Raw genomic sequence first — 26983 nt, 5'->3', positions numbered from 1 at the left:
AGACATGGGGAGAATGTGTAAAATCCACACAGACAATCATCCGAGGCCAGAATTGAACACAGGCACTGTGAGGCAGCAATGCCTACTACTGTACCGCCATGCCCCATTAGCAATTCCTGCAGCAGGCTGGGTGAGAAAGTTTACCTCTTTAACTCTGTTTCTCTCTCCACAGATGCAGCATTTTCAGTTCTTATTCTGGACTTCCAGCATATGCGCCAATTTCCTTTCAAATGGTTTTACTGATTGGATCAGAGTGACTAATGCTCGTAGAGTTTTGACATGAAAGGCAATTAAAGCATCAAATATGTTTTGGTATAAAACAGTATAACAAGCACATAACTGTCACAGCAGGGTAACGCATAAAGCTCTTATAGAAAGTAATCATTTGTGTCGAACCACGTGTCTGAAACCAGCAAATGTTGCAGATGTACATAACCTTCAGTTAGTTGTGTGATCTATACTAGTAGCTTCAAGAGGATTTGGACTGCCATGCTGCCAAGAATTTTGTCTTCATGGGGATATAACATTCTAACCTTTCGACATACATATTGCAGAATTGTCTTGCTCAATCTACATTTGTAATTGAGTGTCATTTAATTTTGAGATATGCATTTGCTTTTTAAAAGTCCTTTGAGAATGTTCTCCTTTTCTGGGTCCCTAGTGGGCAAACAGAAGGTCTGTAACAATTCTAAATATCATCCTTACAGACGCAGCTGTAATCTAATGGCAGCTGCTAGGTATATGACCATGTAAAACATTAATCATTCACGCAGCAGGTAATTGCTACAAGCTGAGTATCTTGCTGTATGAAGTCAGACATGCGGAATAAAGTAACTCTTAGGTTTGCCACCTCACTATGCCAAATGTAACTGGTCATGGGATACGGCAAGAGTGTAAAAATGTGGAGCAGATGTGCAATATTACCGAAAAGCTGATTGAGATTAAAAATGAATAGAATTCTCTGATTCTTCATAACGTACCTCAAATGAAAGTCATTGACTCGGGTTTCCATTTCTGCGCATTCCATTGTAATTTTCCACACTGAGGGTGGCACAGTGGCGCAATGGTTAGCACTGCTGCCTTGCAGACTTACCTGATGAAGGGGTAGCGCTCTGAAAGCTAGTGGCTTTTGCTACCAAATAAACTTTATTGTTGGACTTTAACCTGGTGTTGTGAGACTTCTTACTGTGCCTCACAGCGCCAGGGACCTGGGTTTGATTCTGGCTTGGATCACTGTGTGGAGTCTGCGCATTCTCCCCCATCTGCGTGGGTTTCCTCCAGATGCTCCGGTTTCCTCCTACACTCCAAAGATGTGTAAGTTAGGTGGCTTAGCTATGATAAATTGTCCTTTAGTGTCAGGGGGATTAGCAGGGTCGCTATATGTGGTTGCAGGGATAGGGCCTGGGTGGGAGCGTTGTTGTTGCAGGCTCGATGAACTGAATGGCCTCCTTCTGCACTGTAGGGATTCTAGGAAATAAACAGGTCAAACGGCAAGCCAGAGAGGTCAGAAGTAGAAAATTTACCTGCTCACTTTTAAGTCAAACTAATTGCAACTTTGGGATCTCATGCACTCTAACCTGAAAGCTGTTAATGGAAAACAATCTGAAAAGTAAACATTTCTTTAGGAAACATACCATGAACTTAGGGGGCAGGTTTTGCCAGCCACGCTCATCCTAAAACCAGAAAATCCCACCCAAATCAATGGACCTTCACATAGTCTTCCACCCTCCAACCCCACATTCGCGCCGCACCACCCCCACCCCCCCCCACCCCCGCATCTGCTACAATTCCACTGGCAGGCAGGATAGGAAACCACCCCCCAAGATATCTCATATAATGTGTAGTGGTGGAGACTACCTCGCTGAATAAATCTAAGTCACGGGTAGATAGATTGCTGATAGACAAGGGAATTAAGGGTTATGGGGAGAGGGCGGGAAAGTGGAACTGATCCGCTTCAGATCAGCCATGATCTTGTTGAATGGCGGGCCAGGCTCGAAGGGCTAGATGGCCTACTCCTGCCCCTATTTCTTATGTTCTTATGTTCTTACCCCTCCAACATTAATTATAATTCTTCAAATAAGTTCTTCATCATTTTAGTACTGAGGGATCTTCTGATTTATATTTCTATTGAAAGCATTAAGTGTTGTTGGCAGAGATTAGAAACATTGGTTCTGTGTTTGCATCATGCATTTTTTTTAAGGTATGGGATGTGGGCATCACTGGCTAGCCAGCATTTATTGCCCATCCCTAATTTCCCTTGAGAAAGTGGTAGTGTGCAGCCTTCTTGAACCTCTGCAGCCCATGTGTTGTAGGAACACCCACCGTGCTGTTAGAAAAGGAATTCCAGGATTTTGACCCAGTGAAAATGAAGGGGCAGCAATACAGTTCCAAGTCAGGATCGTGTAAGACTTAAAGGGAAACTTGCAGGTGCTGCCAAAAAAAGCCCTGTTGAGTTGTTCCAGTGCATCATATTGATAGTTCACATTCTGCTGCTGCTGTGTGTTGTTGATGGAAGGAATGAATGTTTAAGATGATGGATGGGGTGCCAAATCAAGCAGGCTGCTTTGTCCTTTGTTTTGGTCAAACATAATGCAAAAACAAGATGTAGAAAATCTGAAACCTTAACTGAAGATGTTGCAGATCAGACAGCATAACAAGACAGAGAAACCTGAGTTAACATTCTGTGAAAGGTTAAAGATTTCATAGAATAGAATCACTACAACACAGAAGGAGGCCTTTCAGCCCATCGAGTCTGCATTGAGTCTCTGACAGAGTCTCCTATCCAGGCCCTCTCCCCCGCCCTATCCCCGCAACCCCACACATATACCCTGACTAATCCATCTAACCTACATATCTTGGGACACGAAGGGGCAATTTGTTTTTGCCAAGACCAGGCCACTTGCACATCTTTGAATTGTGGGAGGAAACCAAAGCACCCGGAGGAAACTCAAACAGACAGAGGAAGAACGTGGAAACTCCACACAGTGACCGAAGCTGGAATTGAGCCCAGGTCCCCGGTGCTGTGAGGCATCAGTGCTAGCTACCCTGTCACCCATAAAATGTTAATTGTGCTTTTCTCTCCACATATGCTTTTTGACCAGCTCAGTATTTCCAGCTTTTTCTGCTTTTATTTTTGGTCAAGTATGAATTTTGTGCACAGTCAAAAAATCGCGAAGATTTTGATTTACATTTGAAAATAAAGCAGTGTGGTGGATACTAAGTGGATAACAGATGGGGTCATGGGGATACAACCTGGGTGGGATTGTGGTCAGTACAGTCTCAATGGGGCAAATGGCCTCCTTCTGTACTGTAGGGATTCTGTGATTCTATGAACAGACACCTTGTGAATTTCATAGGAAATACACTGAGGGCAATTGACTCCCCATTGAAAAATCTCTGTAAACTTGAATCTTCATTCTCCAAAGTGACGTGTCTGGAGTAAGTTGGAAACAAAAAGAGAAAATGTGGAAAATCTCATCAGGTCTGGCAGCATTTATAAGGAGAGAAAAGAACTGACATTTCAAGTCCAGATGATCCTCTGTCAAAGCTCCCTCATTCTATCTTCCCAAGTCTCCTTCTGCACGTCAGTCCTCACACTAACTTGCTTTTTATTTCCTGCTCTGGAGAAACCTTGGACAGATTTTCCATTTTTGAAACTAAGTGCATTTCCTGCTGGATGGTACAGCCTCGAATTGTGCCCAAGTTTGCTCTTGGATGTCCATTAATTATGCATTGGTGAGTTTCTTTCCAAATCACATAGCAGGTTGGGAACTGATTCATCTATCCTGTCTTCTCCTAATGGGCTCAAAGGCCCAGTCTTCATATTTAAACACCACCGTCACTCTGTCCAGCCCAGATTTGAAAAGAAGACATTTCCAGGTAGCTGCATCAAATAAGGGAGCTGCACCAAAGTTTAAAAATGACTCCTTAAAAATGCTCATCAATGGTGTCCAGCGACACCAGGATATCCTTTATTCCACGAATGGCTCTAAGAAGCCCACCAACCTCACCTCACATCCTGGAAGGCCATTGCAAAAGTTGTCAGAGTGTCAGGCAACAGAAAGAGAAATGCCATCCAAAGTAGGGAAGAGGATGAATGATCATATCTGCTCCACCAGGGTGAGTCAAATCTCAGCTCACTTCAATTTCACAGCCTCAGAATGGTGGCATGCACTCAAAGGGGTTACACTGTTCAGGGAACTCACACAATATTAATGGAGAACACCACATGGCTGACTGTCTCTCAGGCACTTTAATATCCCCAGGATTTTACTGAGGGAGTTTCAGCACAGTGGACATGCAGGCTTCTCAACCTCACCTCCATCTCTTCTCGTTGAAGTACATCATTTGTCTTCATCCAGGTCAATCTTGCCTGCAACAAGAGGACAAGTTCCCAGACTGGAGGAAGGAGGGCTAACATCATGGAACAAACCAAATTCAAGCAGGTTGCCGCCAAGTTGACGGGTGAGGACTGGGACCACTCCTGTGAGGAAGGTGAAATCAGCTTCTCCCAGTAAGCCAGTATGGATGAGGCCTGAATGAGTACATCACATCCTGATATTCTCAGTGAGTGATTTGCAACGGGTCTTCTGTGTGGGTTTTTGCATGGTGCTCTGGTTTTCTCCCACAGTTTTAGGTGAATTGGCTACATTTCATTGCCCCTTAGTTTGTAGGTGAGTGTAGCTATCCATGCTGTGTTGTAATGCCCCTGGCGACAGACTAGCAAACTGTTCCAGGAATAATTAGCTACAGAAACAGACAAAAGTCTGAACTATTGAACATCAGGATGTGGAAAGGTTGAGACAGAGACTATTAAAAAAAATCCATATGTGATTTAAGATATTTAAATTTAAGTTTGAAATGTGGAATGATATTTTCATCATTATACTGTCTGCTACAAGACTGAAATTGTAGCACAGCAACATTTTTTTTGTCTTGAATTGATTGGCTCAGAAACTAAAACTTTCATCTACACATTTTGTTCAAAATACAGCAAGTAATACAATTTTAAGACAGATTTCCACAAGACTGTACTTCTCCGTTATCTGCAAATTTCATTTAAATGATTTAAATGCAGGCACGTTTTGTGAGTTTTATTTATTGATGCAGCTGATTTCTTAACTTGTATTGGCAAAAGAATTTGAATGTTCCTGCAAGAGTCTTTCAAACATAAAACCAATTCTTGATCTTCAAAAATGTTCGCTTGTTGCATGCGCCTATCAGATGCCTTAACCAGATAATTTTTCTCAAATTTCTTTGTATTAGGAGTCCTACATTTACATTGGGAGTAAATGTATTCAGCTAGAATAAATAATCTGGTGTAATAGTCAATGCTTGGTTGGATTCAGGATGGCAAGTCTTGTAAGAACTGGTCAGAAATGTTTTGGGATTGATATGGAGGTAATCAACATAATGGCAATCATAAAGTCTCCCATAATTTTTATGTGTATTCATTCTAATTGAAGACACGGAGCTTCAACCTCCTTGATAGTGTGACTGCATTGGTAACGTGTTACAGCAATGTGCAATTTTGTCCATTTATGCAATCCTCCGTTAATAATATTGCAGTGTATGGTGAGTACATTAATGTTAACACAGCTTCTGAGATCTTGTAAGTTGTCTTGTCATCTCATCAGAACTCTTACATAAATCTCAAGAGAACAACTAACTCAAGACAGTATGTTTGCTTTAGTTACATGGATTGAATCACAAGGAGGTCAGTTAAAGGGAACCTTTTTTGGGGGCTCCAAATGAGGGCTCACTGTAAATTTGACAGCTGTCTGTGATATTACCAAATAAATAAATAAATAAAAGTCAAAATGAGTAGCCCAGAGACCAAGAGTGACAAATGAAAAGAGAAAAAATGAGCTTGTTAGGGCTGTCTATTTTAAAGTTGCTTCCCTTGGCAGTTCTACATTTGTGAAGAAAGCACACTCGGATTTGCAAAACATAGACACTGCAGACTTCATGTATTTGAATTAGGGCCCTCTTTAGGGGATAAAGCAGATTACCCAGTTTCTGGATGTGAAGACCAATTTGTAATGACAAGCCAACCAAATGATTCATACCTAAACCATCAGACCAATACAGAAATCAAAGTGTCACTTTTTTGACAGGAAGATGTCTTTCATATAGAGTTTGCAATCTGCCAGAAAATCCCTGTGTAGCGGAGTTCATTTTCCCTCTTCTCAGCCTGAATCTGATTTCTGGAATTTTGTGTAGATTGGCTCCCTTCTATGCCATTGAGAAACGGATTACAGTGTGCAGGCATTGACTGATTGATTCAAAGCTACATAACTATCTGGACATATTTCAGTTTCTATAAATAATGCATGTACAACAAAGTCAAGAGTGAGTTGCAAAATACTTTCCGTTAGTATATTCGTTTTGTAAAATGTGAACTTGAATATGCATATTTGTTTCGGGACAGGAAAGGATGCTTCCTAAACGAGTTGAATGACATGGTCCCTGAGACTGTAATGCATTGCGAACTAATTATGTCAATTGCTGAAGCACGAGGAAATGGGAGGTGGCGGGGAGACATTAGGCCCAGAATCCCAACAGTGAATGTCCCTGGCCACCTGCTCCTCCTTGCTTCTGATGATAGTTCTCAGCAAACTGCACCCCACTGGGCATCAGGGAAAAAAAGTAAAAAAGTTTATTTATTAGTCACAAGTAGGCTTACATTCACACTGCAATGAAGTTACTGTGAAAATCCCCTAGTCGCCACAAACCAGAGATAATTTAGCATGGCCAATTCACCTAACCAGCACATCTTTGGAGGGAACCAGAACACCTGGAGGAAACTCATCAGACAGGGAGAAACACAGGGAGAACATGCAAATTCCATCCAGACAGTGACCCAAGCAGGGAATCGAACCCAGGCCCCTGACGCTGTGACACAGCAATGCTAATCGCTGTGCCATCATGCCACCTGAGAGGGAATTGGACGTAGGGTAGGGGGAAAGCAAGCATTCTGGTTGGGCAAGGGGGTGTCAAACTTACTGGGAGGGGTCCAAGTGGTGTGGGTCTTGAGTAGAGGTTTTGGGGGGTGCGGGGGAGATCTAGCCAGAATGGGTTCAGGTCAGGGGGGGCCAGGTTGGGATGACTTTGCTGGGTCAGAGGTCAGGTTTGATTGGGGATGAGAGTCAGGGGGTGAAACCCTATGCAGCTGGGAGGGGCCAGAGGATGGGGGAGTCCCCTGGATGGAGGCAGAATGTGGAGGAGTCACATGGAGAGATTGATCTGAATGTTTAAAATAGTTTCCTAGTAGTCAGAAGGTGTTTTAGTTCTTCTAGCTATAATCGGATTAACTATTAATGTAACCCTACCAGGACTATCTGAAATCAGTGATTTAAATCCCATTTTTGGATGGTTCACAGCGCAGCACAAGTGCTCAGAATGTGGAGGTTGGCACTGCTGGGCAATTACCATGTAAGTACTTACCTGGGAAGTTCCAAGAAGCATTCCCCAGCACATCAAATCCAACACTTGGGAACTCGGAAGTTATAGCCATGGTATCGCTCCTCCTGCCCACCTCCGCAACTAATGCAACACCTGTCACTCTGGAACCCTCTGGCTGCTCAGGCCATCGCCTTGCCAATAATTAAATTGCATCAATATTCTTCAGGTAAACTTCCCTTTAAGTTCACTTTAAGAAGAGCAGACCAGCTGCACCACATGCTTTCTGAACAGTGCTATTCTGGCCCCTGCACAGCACAAAGGCTGCTGGCAGTGATATGAAGAAAACAGTAGTGGGGGACTTGCCAGATGTTACGATCATGCAGATAAGGTGGTTGAATCAAATTTGTGTGCTACCTGCCTAAATCTGAATGGGCACGGGATGCTTTTAAATCATTGCCACCTGGCCCCTAAAAATGGGGCACTTTTTAGTCCTCGACGTGCAAGTCTATTTCTGACAGGAACGTTACAAAAGGCGAAACTAAGGCCGGAATTCTCCGGCCTCGCCTGCGGCTGGGATTCTCCAGTCCCACCGCAATGAATGAGGGAACAGTCAAGCTCAGGCAATAACCCCCTACACGTGTGCTGTTGCCAGAGGTTCCTGTTCACATTGCTTTTTAATCATGTGTGCACTGATAGTATCATCAGCTAGAATTTTACACTCCCCCTCCCCCCAGGCCCACAGTGGGCTCTCGGGGAATGTTGGGGAGAGGTGGAGAGTGTGAGAAAGCGTAAAATTATGTAGATGGGATTCCCTCCAGGAACCCGCCCACCCTGACCTGGTTATGATTTTATGCTGGAGTAGGAAGGGCCTCACCTGGGAAGCCTACCTTTGTTGCAAGTAAGGCCTTAATGTCACCACTTATTGGCCACTTAAGGGCCTTTCCATGCCCATCGAGCCTGCATTGACAATAATCTCACCCAAGCCCTATCCCATGCGTTTATCTTGCTAATATCCCTGATACTAAGGGACAATTTAGCATGGCCAATCAACCTAACCTGCAGATCTGTAGATTTGGTCTGTAGAAGGAAACTGGAGCACCCAGAGGAAATCCTCACAGACACAGGGAGAATCTGCAAACTCCACACAGACAGTCACCCAAGGCTGGAATCAAACCCAGGTCACTGGTGCTGTGAGGCAGCAGTGCTCATCATAGTGCCACCTGGATCAGTAATGCTGAAATTGAATAAAATTTAATCCGGAATGGAAAATAATATGTGTGGCAGGGTGGGGAGGATTAGTGTGGGAATCCATCAGAAATCCACTTCTGACTGGGGATTCCCTCCCTTTGGGTCTCAGTGGTGCCCTGACCTCCCTTCTTTCCAAATTAATCACCTGAGACCCCAATCAAACCCTCTCCCCACCGGTGACCCATCATGCCTTCCCTATCCAATCCGTCCCTTGACCCTTGCCACTTACTCGCCAACTTTAAGGGCATTCAAATGGTCATTGGATAGGCATATGGCTAATATTGGAATAGTTTAGGTTAGAGGATCATTAGATTGGTGCCACAGGTCGACGCAACATCAAGGGCCAAAGGGCCTGTACTGTGCTATAATGTTCTATGTTCTTACCTTTCCTCTGGTTCCTGGCATTTATTTCCAGGCAGAGAGATGCAGTGCCTCTTCTGGCCAATGCAGCATTGTTCTTGGAATGATTGGGGAGTTTGTGGCCAGTTGTGGCCTTCCAACTGAAAGCAAAGTCTTGCCTTCTGCCAATCAACATTCATTGGAGTGTGAAATGACATCACATCTGTCGAAGTCCAGGGGAATGTGTCCCTTGCCCACTCTTTGGATGACAGGGGCAAAGCCCCCACCAATCTGAAAACTCTGGCCAGTATTGCATTTGTCAGAATACCTGGACCAATATTTTATTCAGCACGATTGATATTAATCCCAACAAATCAGGTCAAGCCACATTTTGATTTTGTAGAAATTAATTATTCAATATAGAAATGTGTAATGGATGATTATATTAATAAGGTCCAAGAAAGATCTTAAAAGAGCAGAAGTTACTGGGACAAAATATTCCAGGAGTTTCTTTCCACAACTATAAGGCTAGAAATACGATAAATGAAAATCATTTTTGTTTTGTACAATCATTGACATAGTAATAATTCATCTTCCAAATGCAGTGGCATTCAAATACTTAAAGATCTTGTTTTCTCCTTACTTTGCCCTGTTGAATTGTTTCCAGAAATGTTCTAGTTCATTGCCTTGGGTCATTCATTTCTTTTGAGAGATTTCAATCTCGTTATTCATTCAGTCATGCAATTATTTTTCTTTATACTGTACCTGGAGACACAACAGTGCCTTGGCAGCAGTGCCCGCTTCCTGCTAGTTTTTTTTTGTAACTGTCAAAATTAAACTAAAGTAATGCATTGTGTCGTAACTGCCCCTGCTAGCCCTTTGCTGGCTTGTTATCTTATCCCTGATTTTCAACCTATCCACAATTGTTATTCTACTGAAGGAGATTTAAACTAATTGTGCACAAAATAAAATTATTTGAATATGTATGCTTGTATGGCCACTTCTTATAACTTTTTTGTGACTTCTTTAGGTTTAAATGTACTGGAAAGGGAAGCATAAGGAGGACATTTCATGCAGGATTATAAAGATATCAGGATTTATTTTAAGAACATAAGAAATAGGAGCAGGAGTAGGCCATCTAGCCCCTCGAGCCTGCCCCGCCATTCAATAAGATCATGGCTGATCTGAAGTGGATCAGTTCCACTTTCCCGCTCTCTCCCCATAACCCTTAATTCCCTTGTCTATCAAAAACCTATCTACCCGTGTCTTAAATATATTTAGCGAGGTAGCCTCCACCGCTTCAACGGGCAGAGTATCCCAGAGATTCACCACCCTTTGAGTGAAGAAGTTCCTCCTCAACTCCAATCTAAACTGCCCCCCCTTATCTTGAGGCTATGCCCTTGAGTCCTACTATCCTTTCTAAGCGGGAAGAATCTCTCTACCTCTACCCTATCCATCCCTTTCATTATCTTATACGTCTCTATAAGATTCCCCCTCATCCTTCTAAACTCCAACAAGTACAGACCCAGTCTATTTAGTCTCTCTTCATAGTCCAACCCCCTCATCTCCGGTATCAGCCTAGTGAACCTCCTCTGCACTCCCTCCAAGGCCAATATATCCTTCCGCAAGTGCAGCGACCAAAACTGCACACAGTACTCCAGCTGCGGCCTCACCAGTACCCTGTACAGTTGCAGCAAGACTTCCCTACTTTTATATTCTAACCCCCTCACTATAAAGGCCTTTCGCCTTCTTGATCACCTGCTGCACCTGCAGACTGGGTTTTTGCGACTCATGCACAAGGACCCCCAGGTCCCTCTGCACCGTAGCATGCTGCAGCTTTTCGCCTTTTAAATAATAATCCCTCCTACTATTATTTCTGCCAAAGTGGATAACCTCACACTTGCTAACATTGTACTCCATCTGCCAGGTCCTCACCCACTCGCTCAGCCTATCCAGATCCCTCTGCAGACTTTCCACACCCTCCACGCAATTTGCTTTTCCACTCCTCTTCGTGTCATCAGCAAATTTCGTCACCCTACACTCAGCCCCCTCCTCCAGATCATCTATATAAACGGTAGATAGCTGAGGCCCCAGCACCAATCCCTGCGGCACTCCACTAGTCACCAACCGCCAATCAGGATAGCACCCATTGATACCAACTCTCTGCTTCCTATTAGACAGCCAATCCCCTATCCACGCTAACACCTTACCCCCAACTCCGTGCATCCTAACCTTCTGTAGCAACCTTTTATGAGGCACCTTATCAAACCCTTTTGGAAATCTAAAAACACCACATCCACCGGTTCCCCCCTGTCTACTGCACTAGTCACATTCTCATAGAAATCCAATAAATTCGTCAAACACGACTTCCCCTTAACGAATCCGTGCTGCATCTGCTCTATCAAACCATTCTTTTCTAGGTGCCTCGTTATTTCTTCTTTGATGACGGATTCTAACATTTTTCCAACTACAGACATTAAACTAACCGGCCTATAATTCCCTGCCTTTTGTCTGCTACCTTTTTTAAACAGCGGCGTAACATTAGCCGTTTTCTAATCTTCTGGCACTTCCCCGGAATCCAGAGAATTTTGGTAAATAATTACTAAGGCATCCACTATCACCTCTGCAATTTCTTTCAGAACCCTGGGATGCATTCCATCCATCCTGGGGACTTGTCCACCTTCAGTCCCATTAGTCTATCAAGCACTACCTCTCTAGTGACAGTAATCGCATTCAGGCCCTCAACTCCTACCATCCTTCTATCTTTAAGATCCGGCAAACTATTCGTGTCTTCCTCCGTGAAGACCGAGGCAAAAAACGTATTTAAAGCCTCAGCCATTTCTTCACCTCTCACTGCTAAATCCCCCCTCTCATCCTCTAAGGGTCCAACATTCACTCTAGCCAGCCTTCTCTTCTTTACATATTTGTAAAAACTTTTACTGTCCTTTTTTATATTTAGTGCTAGTTTAGCTTCATAGTCTATCTTTCCTTTCTTTATCACCTTCTTAGTCGTTCTTTGTTGATTTTTAAATTTTTCCCAATCTTCTTAATGCCCACTATTTTTAGCCACTCTGAACGCATCAGCTTTTAATTTAGTACTCTCCTTTATTACTTTAGATAACCACGGCTGCTTATCCCTTCTCTTACATTCCTTCTTTACCATCGGAATATATTTCTGCTGAGTACCAAAGAAGATCTCCTTAAAAATCTTCCACTGTTCCTCAGCCGTCCTACCAACCAATCTGCGCCCCCAATCTACATTCGCCAATTCCGCTCTCATCCTATCATACTCACCTCTGTTCAAACAGAGGACACAGGTTCGGGATCCTACTTTCTCATCCTCCATCTGCATCAAAAATTCAACCATACTATGATCACTCGTCCCAAGAGGATCCCTCACAAGAAGATTCCTAATTCTACCTGCCTCGTTACACAACACCAGATCTAAGATAGCTCGCTCCCTCATAGGTTCCGTTACATACTGTTCAAGGAAACTATCCTGACAGCATTCCAAGAACTCTTCCTCAAGCCCGCTGCGTCCGACTTGGGTTATCCAATCAATATGCAGATTAAAATCCCCCATAATTATCGCCGTTCCGTTTCTGCACTCATCATTTATTTGCTCGTTTATAGCCCGCCCCGCCTCTAAGTTACTATTTGGAGGCCTATAGACCACACCCACCAGCGTCTTTCTCCCCTTACTATTCCTTATCTCCACCCACAACGATTCTACATTTTGCTCTTTGGAGCCTATATCTTCCCTTACTATCACCCTGATGTTATCCTTAATTAACAGAGCCAACCCACCCCCTTTTTCCTCCCATCTATCCTTCCTAAACACTTGATACCCCTGGACATTCAGCCCTCAGTCTCTGTCACCTTGCAACCAGGTTTCCATAATGGCCACTAGATCATATCCATTTGTGCTGATCTGCGCCATCAGCTCATTCACTTTCTTCCGAATGCTTCATTCATTCAGGTAAAGTGTCTTTATATCAGCCTTTATCTGGACCTTATTTGAAGGAAAGCTACTAACCTCTCTCATGCCCCCTTCTCCTTTTATTATTGGGACATCCTCAACAGCCCTATCTACAGTCCTAGTTATACGATTCGCCAGTCTGTGGGTGTCAGACACTGCCCCAGCTTGATGTGGATGACACTGTTCACTGGCCTCTCCATGGTATGGGCTGATATCATCATCACAACTCTCGAGCTGAGGACTGGCACCAAACGAAGCAGCTTCACAAGGAAGCTCATCCAACCTGCCTCCACTACCTTCTACTGAATGATCCACTTCTGAGCAGTTAGTCCAAGCACACTGAAATATTCCTGCTAGTTACTGCCTCTGAATTTCTTCTGAACTAAATCTAAGACAGAACTTGGATGAAGAAAAAAATCATGAATTTTTCCCTCGGGTATGCGGGTGTCCAAAACTAGAAGGTTTAAGGTGAGAGGGGAAAGATTTAAAAGGGACCTGAGGGGCACTTTTTCACCCAGAGGGTGGTGCATATATGGAATGAGGCGCCAGAGGAAGCGGGTACAATTGCAACATTTAAAAGACATTTGGAAGAGTACGTAGATGGCAAAGGTTTAGAGAGATATGGGCCAAATGCAGGCAAATGGGACTAGTTCAGTTTAGAAAACCTTGTCGGCATGGATGAGTTGAGCTGAAGGGATTGTTTCTGTCATGTATATCTCTATGACTCGCTGTTGGGGTTTTCCGGCTGTTCTTGTTTCAAGATCAGAAACTCCTGCCGGAGGTCAAGGAACTTTGCATGGTCCTGTCCTACCCGCTACGATTCCTGTGGCGGACGGAATGGAAAATTCCAGCTCATGGAGCGATAAATCTGTCCTTATTTTCATATAAACCTCATGTATATTTTGCACCAGAAACAAGTTTATAATTATTGTTCTGGATATCATCTTTTAATGCAAAATTATGTAAAGGCATTAATTTTTAATTGACTGCGTTCCAGACAAGTTTGCCTTTGCCTTTCTGCAACTTTTTAATTATCTTTTCAGGTAGCAAGTCTTTAACTACTGGGTACAGTCCAAAATTAATTAACTTCAATGTCTGGAGTCACAATCTCATCAGTCCTTCAGGGTGATGCGGTTAATGTGTAGTTACATCAGCATAATCCACTCAATGGCTTGTCTTCAATCCAACAGATACAAGTAGGCATACAGTTGAAATCTGATCACTTCGTATTGTTGGAAGGTGTTGAAATTGTAATCTATAGCAGCAATTATCTTTGTTTTCAATGATTATAACAAATACTTGGACGTAAAATAGATCTTTTAAAATTTGTAACATAATGTGGTCATATCAGATTGTTTTCTTTCCCATAGGGGACAATGGATTAGCGTTCATTTCGTGGCTCCCGTCAGTTCCTTGGTGCCCTGGGGAAGCTAATGATCCATCAGCAGTCTGAATCCCAAGAGAAAATGGAAGGACCCCAAAAGAGCCCCTTTGTGGAATCCTATTCTCCCTCAAATTTGCCAAACTCAGCACTAAGCAGTCCTCTGGCTTTATGGGCATGCCCTCCACATCTTAAAGCTTACAGTTGAGGGACTATCAGCCTCCAAGCAAAACCTCTTTGATGTCTTGCCACCACCCAACACTCTAGTGACATAATTTGCCGACTGGTGTAGTGTATTGGAACCAAAGAAGCATATTGCTTTCAGAGTCTAATCATGTGTATAGTTTGTGACGTCATCAGCTGCTTTGCAAGCTTTTGCCTAGTCAGGATCAAGCCTCTGAAGAGTCAACAACTTATTGATAAACCGGCATCATTGTTTTCACCCATATTTAAATTTCACTTTATTTATTAGTGTCAAAAATAGGCTTACATTAACAGTGCATTGAAGTTACTATGAAAATCCCCTACATGCCACACTCCAGCACCTGATTGAGTACACCCACGGGAGAATTTAACATGGCCAATGCACCTAACCTGCACATCTTTGGGATGTGGGAGATAACTGAAGCACCCAGAGGAAACCCACGCAGACATGAGGAGAATGTGCAAACTCCTCACAGGCATTCACCCAGGGCTGGAATTGAAGTCACCTGGTACTGCGAGGCAATGATGCTAACCACTGTGCCACTGTTCCTTTATCCAACAAGTTCAGTATATAACACCCAGCACTTGTTCCAAGTCCAATCGGGAGAATTGTTGCTAGGAAGGCTGCTCCAAAGGTTTTCAGAAGGGGCACTCACCCAGAATGTTGGATGTGATGGAGCAGAGGTACAACATCCTGTGTCCTCAAATGAGCAGCAGACCAACCAGCAAGGTAACTAACCCCACATCACTCATCCACTGGGAAATCACTCACTGCCACCTCATGGGGTCCCACCACTCGCCCTCTGACACATGTCCTCATCTCCCCTGCAGCTCCTCTCCTCCTCACATCCCAGCTCCCACTCACCAATGCCAGGCATTCCTACAATCTGATCCATCATATGATCTGTTTAAACTCTTCACATCTGTCTCCTTGCAGGAGAAGCTGGCACACAATAAAAAGGAGAGAGCACAGGCTGACAGGCGCATACCTGACCTGAAAATCCTCACTCCATTCGAGGAAAGAGTTCTGGAGCTTGCTGGGGAGGAAGCGGATCGCTCCTGCGCTGAGGGCAATGTGACTGCAAGAGAAAAGTGAAAACCCTCAACACATTCAACAATCTCACCACCTCACATGAGTCCTGTCTCTCCAATCCTTGTGCCCCAGCCATGCACTGATACCTTCTCCCTTCCTTTGCAGATTAATCAGTTGAGCAACCCAAGCCCATACTCCAGTAGGGTACTGGAGATCATCAAGCAGAGAAGATCTGACGAGAACTCAGAGAGTTGCATAGATAACATGTCACAACTGTCACCCAAACCTTCCACCATAGACTCATAGAAACAGGCACTGCCCAACCTGTCCATGCTATCCTTTTTTTTTAAACCACTAAGATAGTACCAATTGCCCATGTTTGGCCCATATCCCTCTATACCAATCTTACCCATGTAACTGCCCAAATGCTTTTTAAAGAGACAAAACTGTACCTACCTCCGCTACTGTCTCTGGCAGTTTGTTCCAGACACTCACTATCCTCTGTGTGAAACAATTGACCATCTGGACCCTTTTGTATCTCTCCCCTCTCACCTTAAATCTATGCCCTTTAGTTTTAGACTCCCCAATCTTTGGGAAAAGAAATCACAGAGATATTTAAATGAATCATCAGTTGAGTTGCTGATTGATCTCTATTGGCTGTTGCTGAGTTTGTAGATAAGTATGATGGTTTGTACTGCTTCTTAAAGGCTACAGCGAAGGCATTAATTCTGACCTGAAAGTTTCTGCTTGGACGAGTTGAGATCAGTGCTCATTTCCCATGCCTGTGCCCAAACCTCAAGGGCGTCACTGGCTAAATTTGCAGTTGTCAGTTATATAGAGGTGGGCAAGTGTTTTGTTACATAGGCTAATCAGTGGATGCAAACAATTGTCAAGGGACTCAATGCGAAATTCAACAAAAAACAACATAGAGCATCAGATGTAATCAGCAACGCTGGGGGCTAACCACTGTTATTTACTGTTCGGAGATATTGAAGTGAATATCACTTTAAGTGAAACGTCCATGAAGGTAAGCAGTCACCCTTTTGGCTGGCACTGTGAGTTGCCAGAGTGATTTTCAATAAAGAAACTGTTTGCCGAATAACTGAAAGTACAAATGGGAAGGAGGGCTGCACCAAAACTCTAACTTCCTCCCCCCCCAGTGGTGCTAATTCTATGATCACTAAAGATATATCCTGCCAGGCAAATGAGGAAAAGAGAGTGGTTTGGTGGTGGATAAGCCGCTAGTTTGATTGTAGGAAGAAAATTCAGCCTTTTGCATTAACGGTGAGAATTAAGCAATACCATCAAAACTGAATGCTGAAAGGCCAAATTAAAGTTTAAAGTTTACTTATTACTTTCACAAGTAGGCTTATATTAGCATTGCAATTAAGTTAGCCTGAAAATCCCCTAATTGGCACATTCTGGCGTTCAGGTACACTGAAGGAGAATTTAGCATGGCTAATGCATCTAACCAGCATGAGTTTCAGACTGTGAGAGGAAACCAGAGCACTCAGAGGAAATCCACACAGGCACAGGGAGAGCATGCAGACTTTGCACAAACAGTGACCCAAGTCAGGAATTGAACCTGGGTCCCTAGCACTGCAAAGCAGCAGTGCTAACCACTATGTCAAGTTAATTCTTTAGTTAAGCATGAAGTTAAACATGAGGTCAGAATGGCGTCAAGAACGTCATCCATGTACCTGATTTGTTAAAATAAATAACATTTCCTTATGAAGGATATCTTTATCTTTATTTTGGATATAGATTTGCTTCTCCCTTCCCAAATGGCCATACTTAATAGCTATCCATATTTATAGCCCTTCTGATGATATTAGTGCAAAGGGTTATATATACACAGTTTAGGCAAAAGGAACATAGGAATTAGGAGAAAAAGTCGGCAATTAAGGCCTTTGAGCCTGCTCCACCATTCAATCAGAATGTGGCTGATCTCTTCCTGGTCTCAGATCTACCTCCCCACCTGTTCCCCATATCCCTTTAACCCATTTTTTAAATTAGAAATATATCTATCTCCTTCTTGAAACCATTTAAAGGTTCAGACTCCACTGCGCTATGAGGCAACAAGTTCCACAAATTCACCACCCTTTGCAAGAAGTAGTTCCTCCTCATCTCACTGTTAAACCTATCACCTTTCAACTCATACCTGTGACCACTTGTTCTAGATGACCCCACAAGGGAAAACATTTGGTCTACTTTGACTTTATGAATCGTTTTAGTATTTTCTATACCTCGATCAGATTCCTTCACATCCTTCTAAGCTCCAGCGAGTATAAGCCCACACTGTTTAACCTCTCCTCATTCGTCAACCCTTTCATCCCTGGCATCAATCTGGTGAACCATTCTCTCTTGGGCCTTATTTATTATGGATAGAGCCAGTGTAATAGATCGAGGCGACTTGATGCAGCTTTAAATATAGAGGCTTTATTGCAAACAGAGGATATATGTACAAGTACAACAAGTAAGACTAGACTAGTAGTGCGACTGCTCTTCTGGATTCCTGGGCTCCAACTGTTAATCCCACCTTGACCCGATCCACGTGCTCCTGCTTAATGTCTCAGGTTCCCGCAGGAGCAATCCATAGGGCACTCACCAGTCACGTGGTGCTCCCCCTTCAAAAGGCAGGCTTTCATAGCCAGTTAATGATGTACACATACAGCTGGCTCTGAGACCAGGTAAGTCAATATTGAAAATGAGAATTGCAGTTCTATATTTCACTCTTCACAAATATGTCATCCTGACATGTTCTAGACTGACACAGATTCAGGGGGCCCCATTCAAACTCTGTGCAAATGGAAAAGTTTTGAGTGAATTGAAATCTCACCCACCCAGACAGGAGGTTTTTCCCAACCCTCACCCAAAGGGCAAAAGAACATGAAAAACTCAGAAGGATAGGGAGATCCATGGAAAAAATGCTTGAGAAAAATATATTGAAAAGAAAGGGGTATTTAAAATGAAAAAGTGGAAAATCAGTTTTTAATTAAGTCATAGAATTCCTACAGTGCAGAAATAGGCCATTTGAACCTACACAGATGATAATCCCACTCAGGCCCTATCCCCACATCCTTCCCTGTTAGTCCCCCTGACACTAAGGGGCAATTTATCATGGCCAATCAACCTAACCCGCACATCTTTGGACTCTGGGAGGAAACCAGAGCACCCGGAGGAAACCCATGCAGACACTGGGAGAATGTACAACCTCCACATAGACAGTGACCCGAGGTCAGAATTGAATTTGGGTCCCTGGCACTGTGAGGCAGCAGTGCTAACCACTGTGTCCCCGTGCCGCCCCAAAGTTGGTGTGTGTAAATTACTGATCTGCCATCTCATCCACTTAAAACTTCTTCAAAATCCTTATTTACTGACCTGTTCAGCAATCCCATGAATTAAAAATAAATGCAATCAGTGAAAAGAGTAGTTAGTAATCAATGACAGGTTAGCAAACCACCTCGAATATAAACATCCAACATGTTTTGTCAGCACATGTCTGTCATTTCTTGAGTATTATTATCAGTAATTTATCTAGAAGATCTTCAAATGTCAATTTCTGAGTCACCAGTTCTGAAAATAAACAATCTATTGACAATAGTGTTGACAATGTGTGGAATAGCTACCTTTGATAGTAATGCATATTGAAGTCTGAACATACAAGCTAATCAAGAAGATATTTGTGTGCCAGAGGCTTGCTTTGGTGTGCACTGCGATGAGATGATTGAAATGTTTCAGTGTGACTAAGTAGTTGCGTTCTCACCTTGGAGTCAGAGAATAGTGGTTCACAGTCCTACTCCAGGGATTTAAGGGTGAACCCTAGGATATCTTTCAGTGCAGTACGCAGCAGGTGCTGCATTGTCAGAGATGCAAAAAGGCCCTGTCTTTCCATTTAGATCACTGTAAAAGACACAATGAACAGAATTTTCAGTCTCCCCATATCTCCTTTCCCAAAGCTGGGAGGAAAAGGGGTGGGGCTACCTGAAACTATCAATGACAGCCATCATATCAGTCTCAAAATGCAATACCCACAGTGTTCTCACTTGCCTACCTATTGAGGTGAATTACAGTTATTAAACAGTTATGATAGGGGTGCAAAAGTTACATGCACTTTCTGTTGCTGTGCACTTTAATGGAGATGGTTACAGAGTGGTGAGTCACAAAAATTCAACCCAGCCTCTTAAGAAGGTCGGCTGAGCAAAGAGGGATTTGATATTTGGTAAGGGAGTGCACTTGGCATTCAGCAATCAGACAATGAATGGAGTTGTCATCCCCACCCCCCCTCCACCCCCCCCCCCACACCCCATCCCCCCCACACTCCCTCCACCCTCCATCCCCCCACCCCCCCACCCCCCCACCCCACTCCCCCCCACCACCCTCCCCCAACCCCCACCACCCTCCACCCCCCCCCACCCCCCCACCCCACACCACCCCCACCCCCCCCCACTCCACACCCCCCCACCACCCCCCCACCACCCCCCCACCCCACACCCCCCCACCCCACTCCCCCCCACCACCCCCCCACCCCACTCCCCCCCACCCCCCCACCACCCCACTCCCCCCCCACCCCACCACCACCACCCCCCCCCACCCCCCCACCCCCCCACCCCACCACCACCACCCCACCCCCCCACCACCACCCCCCCACCCCCCCACCCCACACCCCCCCCACCCCACACCCCCCCACCCCACACCCCCCCCACCCCCCCCACCACCCCACCCCACCACCCCAAAATTTCTCCTCATCTCAGTTCTTAAAGGTTTACCCCTTACCCTCAAACTATGACCCCTAATTCTGGACTCACTCACCATTGGGAAACATTCTTTCTGAATCTATTGTGTCTAACTCTTAGAATTTTATAACTTTCTATGAGATTCCCTCTCACTCTTCTAAACTCCAGTGAATATAATCCTAACTGACTTAGTCTCTTCTCATATGACAGACCTGCCATGCCAGCCTGGTAAACCTTTGCTACTCCCTCTATAGCAAGGACATCCTTCCTCAGATAAGGACACCAAAACTGCACACAGCACCCCAGGTGTGGCCTCACAAATGTCCTATACAAATGTAGCAAAACATCCCTATCCCTACACTCAAATCCTCTCGCAATAAAGGCATCCTTAACTGCCTGTTGCACCTGCACGCTTATATGTCCATGAGGGACAGCAGACAAGCCCTGGGTATAGACAGCATTGTCCCTGCATTGACAATTGTCTACATTAAGTACTCAGCCTCTGGATAGAGGTTTGCCATGGGCAATCATGGCAATACGTTCTGCTATAGAAAACTCTCGAGTTAATTTGTGCTCCACAATGGACTGCTTTCCTGACAAGTGATCATTTCGTATAAATAGATATCAAAAGTTTGCCACCAGAACTAGCAAGAAGCAAGATGGTTTGTGCATTCCAAAATGCCTGTATGATTTTTTTGTAAATGTTCTGGAATGCACTGCCAAGTAGGGTGGTGGAGATGGACACGCTGGGATCGTTTAAGACTTAGCTGGATAGTCACATGAGCAGACTGGGAATGGAGGGATACAAACGAATGGCCTAGTTGGACCAATGAGCAGCACAGGCTTGGAGGGCTGAAGGGCCTGTTTCCTGTGCTGTACTGTTCTTTGTTCTTTGTTGTTCTTTGTTCTTTCATGGGCTTTGGGCCTCACCAACTAGATCAGCACTTACTACCCATCCCAAATTTCACTTCAGAAAGTATGAAACATTGGTATTCAGATAACACATTTCTTTGGTGTGCAACTGCTGTTCCAACCTCTTAGAATGGTAACATGAAGCGACTGATTAGCTCAGTTGGTGAAATACCTAACATGCTGTTCAGTATTAATGCTACCATCCCAAATTTAATTGTCCCTTCAGCTGAAGTAGACTTGGGACCTGCCTTCCTGCCCTTAGGATGGAAACCGATGCCAAGCCAAGACAAAAATAGCCATGGTTAGGTGAATTGGCCATGACCATGACCTCCACACGGGGAGAATTGCAACCACTTATTGACATCCTCCTGTACTGAAGAGAAAATTCCTCTCCGTCCTAAAAATAACAATTATCCTTTCCTGCAACTAATCCAGCAGCTTACTTAAGGTGGTATCCCCCTCTGCATATTTACTCCTTTGTAGCATTGTCTGTAAAGAAAATCCATTCTGTTACCAAAGAACATGGTGTTTTCTTATTATTAGAAGCAGCAATTCTTTACCAACTGTGCTTTGCGCCAAATATCCCCTCAGTGAGAAAGGTGCCAATATCAGGCCTAATCCATAAAGGGAGCTTCAAAGTTCTATGTTAATTTGCATGGTCATGGTGGGGTTACAAGAATAGGGCAAAGGGGTGGGCCTGAGAAACATACTCTTTTGGAGAGTTGATACAGACTCGATGAGCCAAATAACCTCCTTCTGTACTGTAAGGGTTTTAGGGTTCTATGGAAATAGCTCAGGATGAAGCAACACCAGACAACTGAGCCAAGGACCTGCCTTTTGGGCAAAGCACACATGACAGTATATACATTTCAACTTATTTTACTCTTTTGGAAAAACTAGGCCCTGGAAATTAAGAGAAAACTCAATTTCTATATACCATGCCGTTGTGGTATCGTGTATGCATATGAGTGAGTGAGTGAGTGAGAGAAGAACAATGAGAAAAAATGCATACTAGTTATTTGGTAGAAGTCTCCCTATGCCCCTTGAAACCTGACCTCAGAATTTACAGTGTGATGTCTCCTAAGTGACTTAAAGTCTGAATAGTTCAAGGCTGTTGTCTGATATCTCTTTCATTGTACTTATTATATGCTTTGTCCTACAGGCAAATAAACCAGAGTGATCTTGTATATTGGAAGAGCAGAGACAATGACGTCAATGGACTAAATTGATGAATCTGATAAATAATCTTAGCAGGCAAGGCTCCACACGAAGAGTACAGACTTATATATCAACTCACATCTTCCGTGCATCCCGAATTGTTTATAGGTGATCAACCAAAGCATTATGGGCACCACTTCTGAGATTTGTCTGTTACAATAATTGCATTATTTAAGTGCCACTTATACAGTTTGCCTTGCAGCAATGTGGGCATGTACTTGCAGGTGTGAAGGAGCTGAAAGGTTCATGAGTTCTTTATATGTTGTTTCAATGAACTTGCTCAATTTTCAATGAACTATGTACATACGTAGCATGTCTACTAAGACTATACGTTTTGTGTAGTCAAATACTAGGTTCAGTTATTTCGGCTATTTTCTTCTGCATTTGATCCTATGACCACTGAACTGACAGAGTGCAAACACTTTCTCTTATACTGCCCATTTCTAGCTGTATGAAGAGAAGATACCTCTCCATCTTAAAGGAAAATATCCTTTGCTGCAGCTAATCCAGCATCTTACTTAAGGTGGTGTCCTCCTCTGTATGTTTACTCCTTTGAAGCATAGCCTGTAAAGGAAAACTATTCTGTTACAAAAGAACATGGGGCGGAATTTTACCACCCTGCCCAGCACAGGAATTGTAACAGGCGGGCAGTACCATGCAAAGGTCTGTTGACCTCGGACGGGGTTTTCTGACCTTTGGGCGAGTGTGGCCGGAAAAACCTGCCCACGCTATTTTCTTATTAACTGAAGCAGAAATTCTCTACCAACTGCAATATGCACCAAATATCCCCTCATTGAAAGAGCTACCAATATCAGGTCTAATTCACAACGGGAACTTCAAAGTCCTATGTTATATAGCAGCCCAACTGCATGGAATCTGCTTGCTAGGAAATCAATGACAGCTTCACTCATTTCAGTCTGATGCGATTGTTTCTACCTTAGGATCAACAAGTTTACTGTTATCTGAACTCTCCTTGTAAAATTATGAAGCAGCATTTAAGATGCATTAAATATTTAGTTAAAACAAAATATATTGTTTATGCGAATTATATTCCAGGAAAATTCCCACTTCCTTGTCAAAAAAATAATGTTTTGGGATACACCAAATGAGCGGTTTGAGACATACATAGGTGAGTTGGCAGGAACAGGTGACTTTGGACCTATGATTTTTAAAACTTTCCACAACTGATGTTTTTTTCCTGATGAAAAAGATAAATAAAGCTAATCAGAGTAAAGTTGCCCGGTTTAAATTTTCAAACAATGCTTGGCAGTTAATTGACAGTCACCATTAACAGGTGCATTCTCTGATTGGTAATGTCTCTTCTCACACAGTATAAAGTTGTTGATCCTCCTGGCATCTTGCAATTGTCCTGATGAGCACAAGAGAAGTAGCTTCGCCAAAATATTTTTTTTTTCTGGAGTTCTTTTGAACTAGATATTTGTGTTTCAATGTGGGCAGTATTTCTGTAATTTTGTATAAAGTCTTCAAAGTCTTTGAAATCTTTGGATATTGCTCTTGAGATAATTTAGTAAAACGTTGTGTGTGAAATGTTATGCAGTCCAAAGTTCAGTTTATGTATATCTTTCCATCGCAATGGCACTGACATTCTATTTTGAAAGCTCTCAAATGTGAGGCAGTTGTCAAGCTACTTGTATAATAAGAGGTTAGACTGAATATCCCTGGCTATTCACACAGTCACGCAGTCAAAAGCAATTCTCCAGATCTACAAAGAACTGTATTCTAAATAACAGTCACTCCTTCCCTGTACAAATGTTTGAACCAGGTGTGGTTCCCAACAAGGTTGTCATCTGTCAGAGTGAATGGAATGTCTGTTTTCCTGCCAAAAGAATAGTAATGAGATTTGAAATATGACTTTTTCTTCGAAGAAAGAAAGTTAGGCAAAACAAAAGTATTTAAATAACTTTCAGATGACTGTTCAAGAAATCAACATCGTCAGAAGGAAGCATCATGAATATTAAACAATTGTATCCAAAGTTCATCCTGAGTTCTGTTAGATCAACTTTAAATGTTTCTATTCATAGAAAAATAACGCAACAACAATGCATACTTATAGCATCTTTAACATAAAACATCCAGCAGTGCTTTATTGGAGAGCTTCAAAGCATAACCAATGCACCTAACCAGCATGTAGGTACACTGAGGGAGAATTTATCATGGCCAATGCATCAAACCAGCATGTCTTCCGGACAATGGGAGGAAACTGGAGCACCCAGAGGAAACCCATGCAGATTTCGCACAGATAGTGACCAAAGCTGGGAATCGAATCCAGATCCCTGGCGCTATGAGGCAGCAGTGCCAACAATTATGCCACTGTGCCACATTGGGCAGAGTTTTATGGCCCTCTCTTAGAGGATTTGTAGGCATGTTCTGTGTGGATGAGTTCCCTGCTTACTCTCAAAGCGGTAGGGCAGGATCATCCCACCATCTGACTACTCTGTTCATAATGTCCTCATGTTCTGGAGTTCCCTGCCATTAAACATACTTTCTCTATACCTATACCACCAAATCATTTTAAGTAGCACAATTATATCACTTCTCAAACTCCTGAACTCAAAGGAATGCAAGTCACATTTATGCAAACACTCCTTAAACCTTAACACTTTAATTGCTGGTGTCATTTTGGTAAAATTGCATTGTTTCCCTCCCAAGGGAAGGAAATAAAAACAGAAAATTCTAGAAACAATTAACAAGTCGGGGTGAATGTGTGCAGAGAGAAGCAGAATTGACGTTTCATGTTATTCAGCTGAAACATTGTAGGGCAGGGAGTTTTACAGCCCTGTCGTGGCAATGAAGGGGCTGTAAAATGCAACGAACCATTCAAAAGTCCATTAGCTTCAGCAGAACTGTAAAATCTGGCCGGCATCCAACGCCGATCATTATTTCTTTCCCAATAGTCCTGAAAGTTTTCTACATTTTTCCGGATTCGTTTCCAGATTTCCAACACCTGCGGCACTTTGATTTGGTATTTTTTCTGAGGTTTAGTCAACTGAGCACAGTACTTCAGATGGCATCTGACCAATACTTTATACCACTGAATTCAAATACCTTCAGATAAAGGCCAACATTCCAATAGTTATTTTGATTACTTTATGTCCCAGTGAACTCTCAGTCGCTAATTTGTACAGACACACCTTATTGCTCCTCCACAGCCCCTTGTCTCTTACCATTCAGTAAACATTTTCACTTGTCTCTTTCAGATCCAAAGTAGATATCCTCAGACTTCCCCTCAGTGATCTGCCACTGATTTATCTAAACAAATGGCTTGCCTCTGTTCCTTTATAACTTCCTCCACTAATCGACACAAATTTAAAACATACAAAATAAGTGCACAATCTGAGCTGTCAATAAAGGCCTTTCAAATGAAGCACAGGACATGCAAAGTACAGAAGAGTTTTGAACTGTCAGAGGAACTGTATAAATGTCTCAAATAAAGCCTGCTGAATTATGCTGCACAGTATTTTCATTGCTGGAGGTCAGAACATTGATTTGATTAGAGGCAGCAGTAAGCCTTGGAAGGTATCAATGCCATGCCATAAATAATAATAGCTACTGTAGTCAAGGAAAGTAGCATGTCAGATTCTCATTGCCACTTTTGTTGAGTAGCCCTGTAATTGTAAGATATGGGAGCAGAATTAGGCCACTCGGTCCATCAAGTCTGATCCACCATTCAATCATGGTTGATATTTTTCTCATCACCATTCTCCTGCCTTTTTGCCATAACTCCTGATCCCCTCACTAATCAAGAACCAATCTATCTCTGTCTTAAAGGCACGCAATGACCTGGCCTCTGCAGCCTTCTGAGGCAAAGATTCACCACTCTCTGGCTGAAGAAATTCCTCCTCATCTTGTTTTAAAGGATCATCCTTTTAGCTTGAGGTTGTGCCCTCTGGTTCTAGTTTTTCCCACTAGCGGAAATATCCTCTCTACATTCACTCTATCCAGGCCTTGCAATATCCTGTAAGTTTCAATAAGAACCCTCCTCATTCTTCTAAACTCCAACGAGTACAGACCCAAAGCCCTCAACCATTCCTCATATGATAAGCTCTTCATTCCAGGGATCGTTCTTGTGAATCTCCTCTGGACCCTTTCCAAGGCCAGCACATCCTTCCTTTGATACGGGGCCCAAAACTGCTCACCGTACTCCAAATGGGGTCTGACCAGAGCCTTATACAGCCTCAGAAGTACATCCCTGCTCTTGTATTCTAGCCTTCTCGACATGAATGTCAACAGTGCATTTGCATTCCTAATTGCCCCCTTTGTGCTTCTGATTTCCTAAGCATTTCTCCATTTAGGAAATAATCTATGTCTCTATTCCTCCTTCCAAAACGCATAACCTCACACTTTTCCACATTGTATTCCATCTACCACTTCTTTGCCAACTCTCCTAACTGGCCCAAGTCCTTCTGCAGCCCCGCTGCTTCCTCAATACTATCTGTCCCTCGACATATCTTGATGTCATCTGCAAACTTAGCAACTCTGTTCCTTCTTCCAAATCGTGAATGTATATT

Source organism: Carcharhinus amblyrhynchos, chromosome 13 (assembly GCF_965287045.1).
Source record: "Carcharhinus amblyrhynchos chromosome 13, sCarAmb.v2.hapA, whole genome shotgun sequence".
Taxonomy (NCBI): domain Eukaryota; kingdom Metazoa; phylum Chordata; class Chondrichthyes; order Carcharhiniformes; family Carcharhinidae; genus Carcharhinus; species Carcharhinus amblyrhynchos.
The sequence above is the reverse complement of the archived record's forward strand: the minus strand, read 5'-3'. Positions refer to the sequence as shown.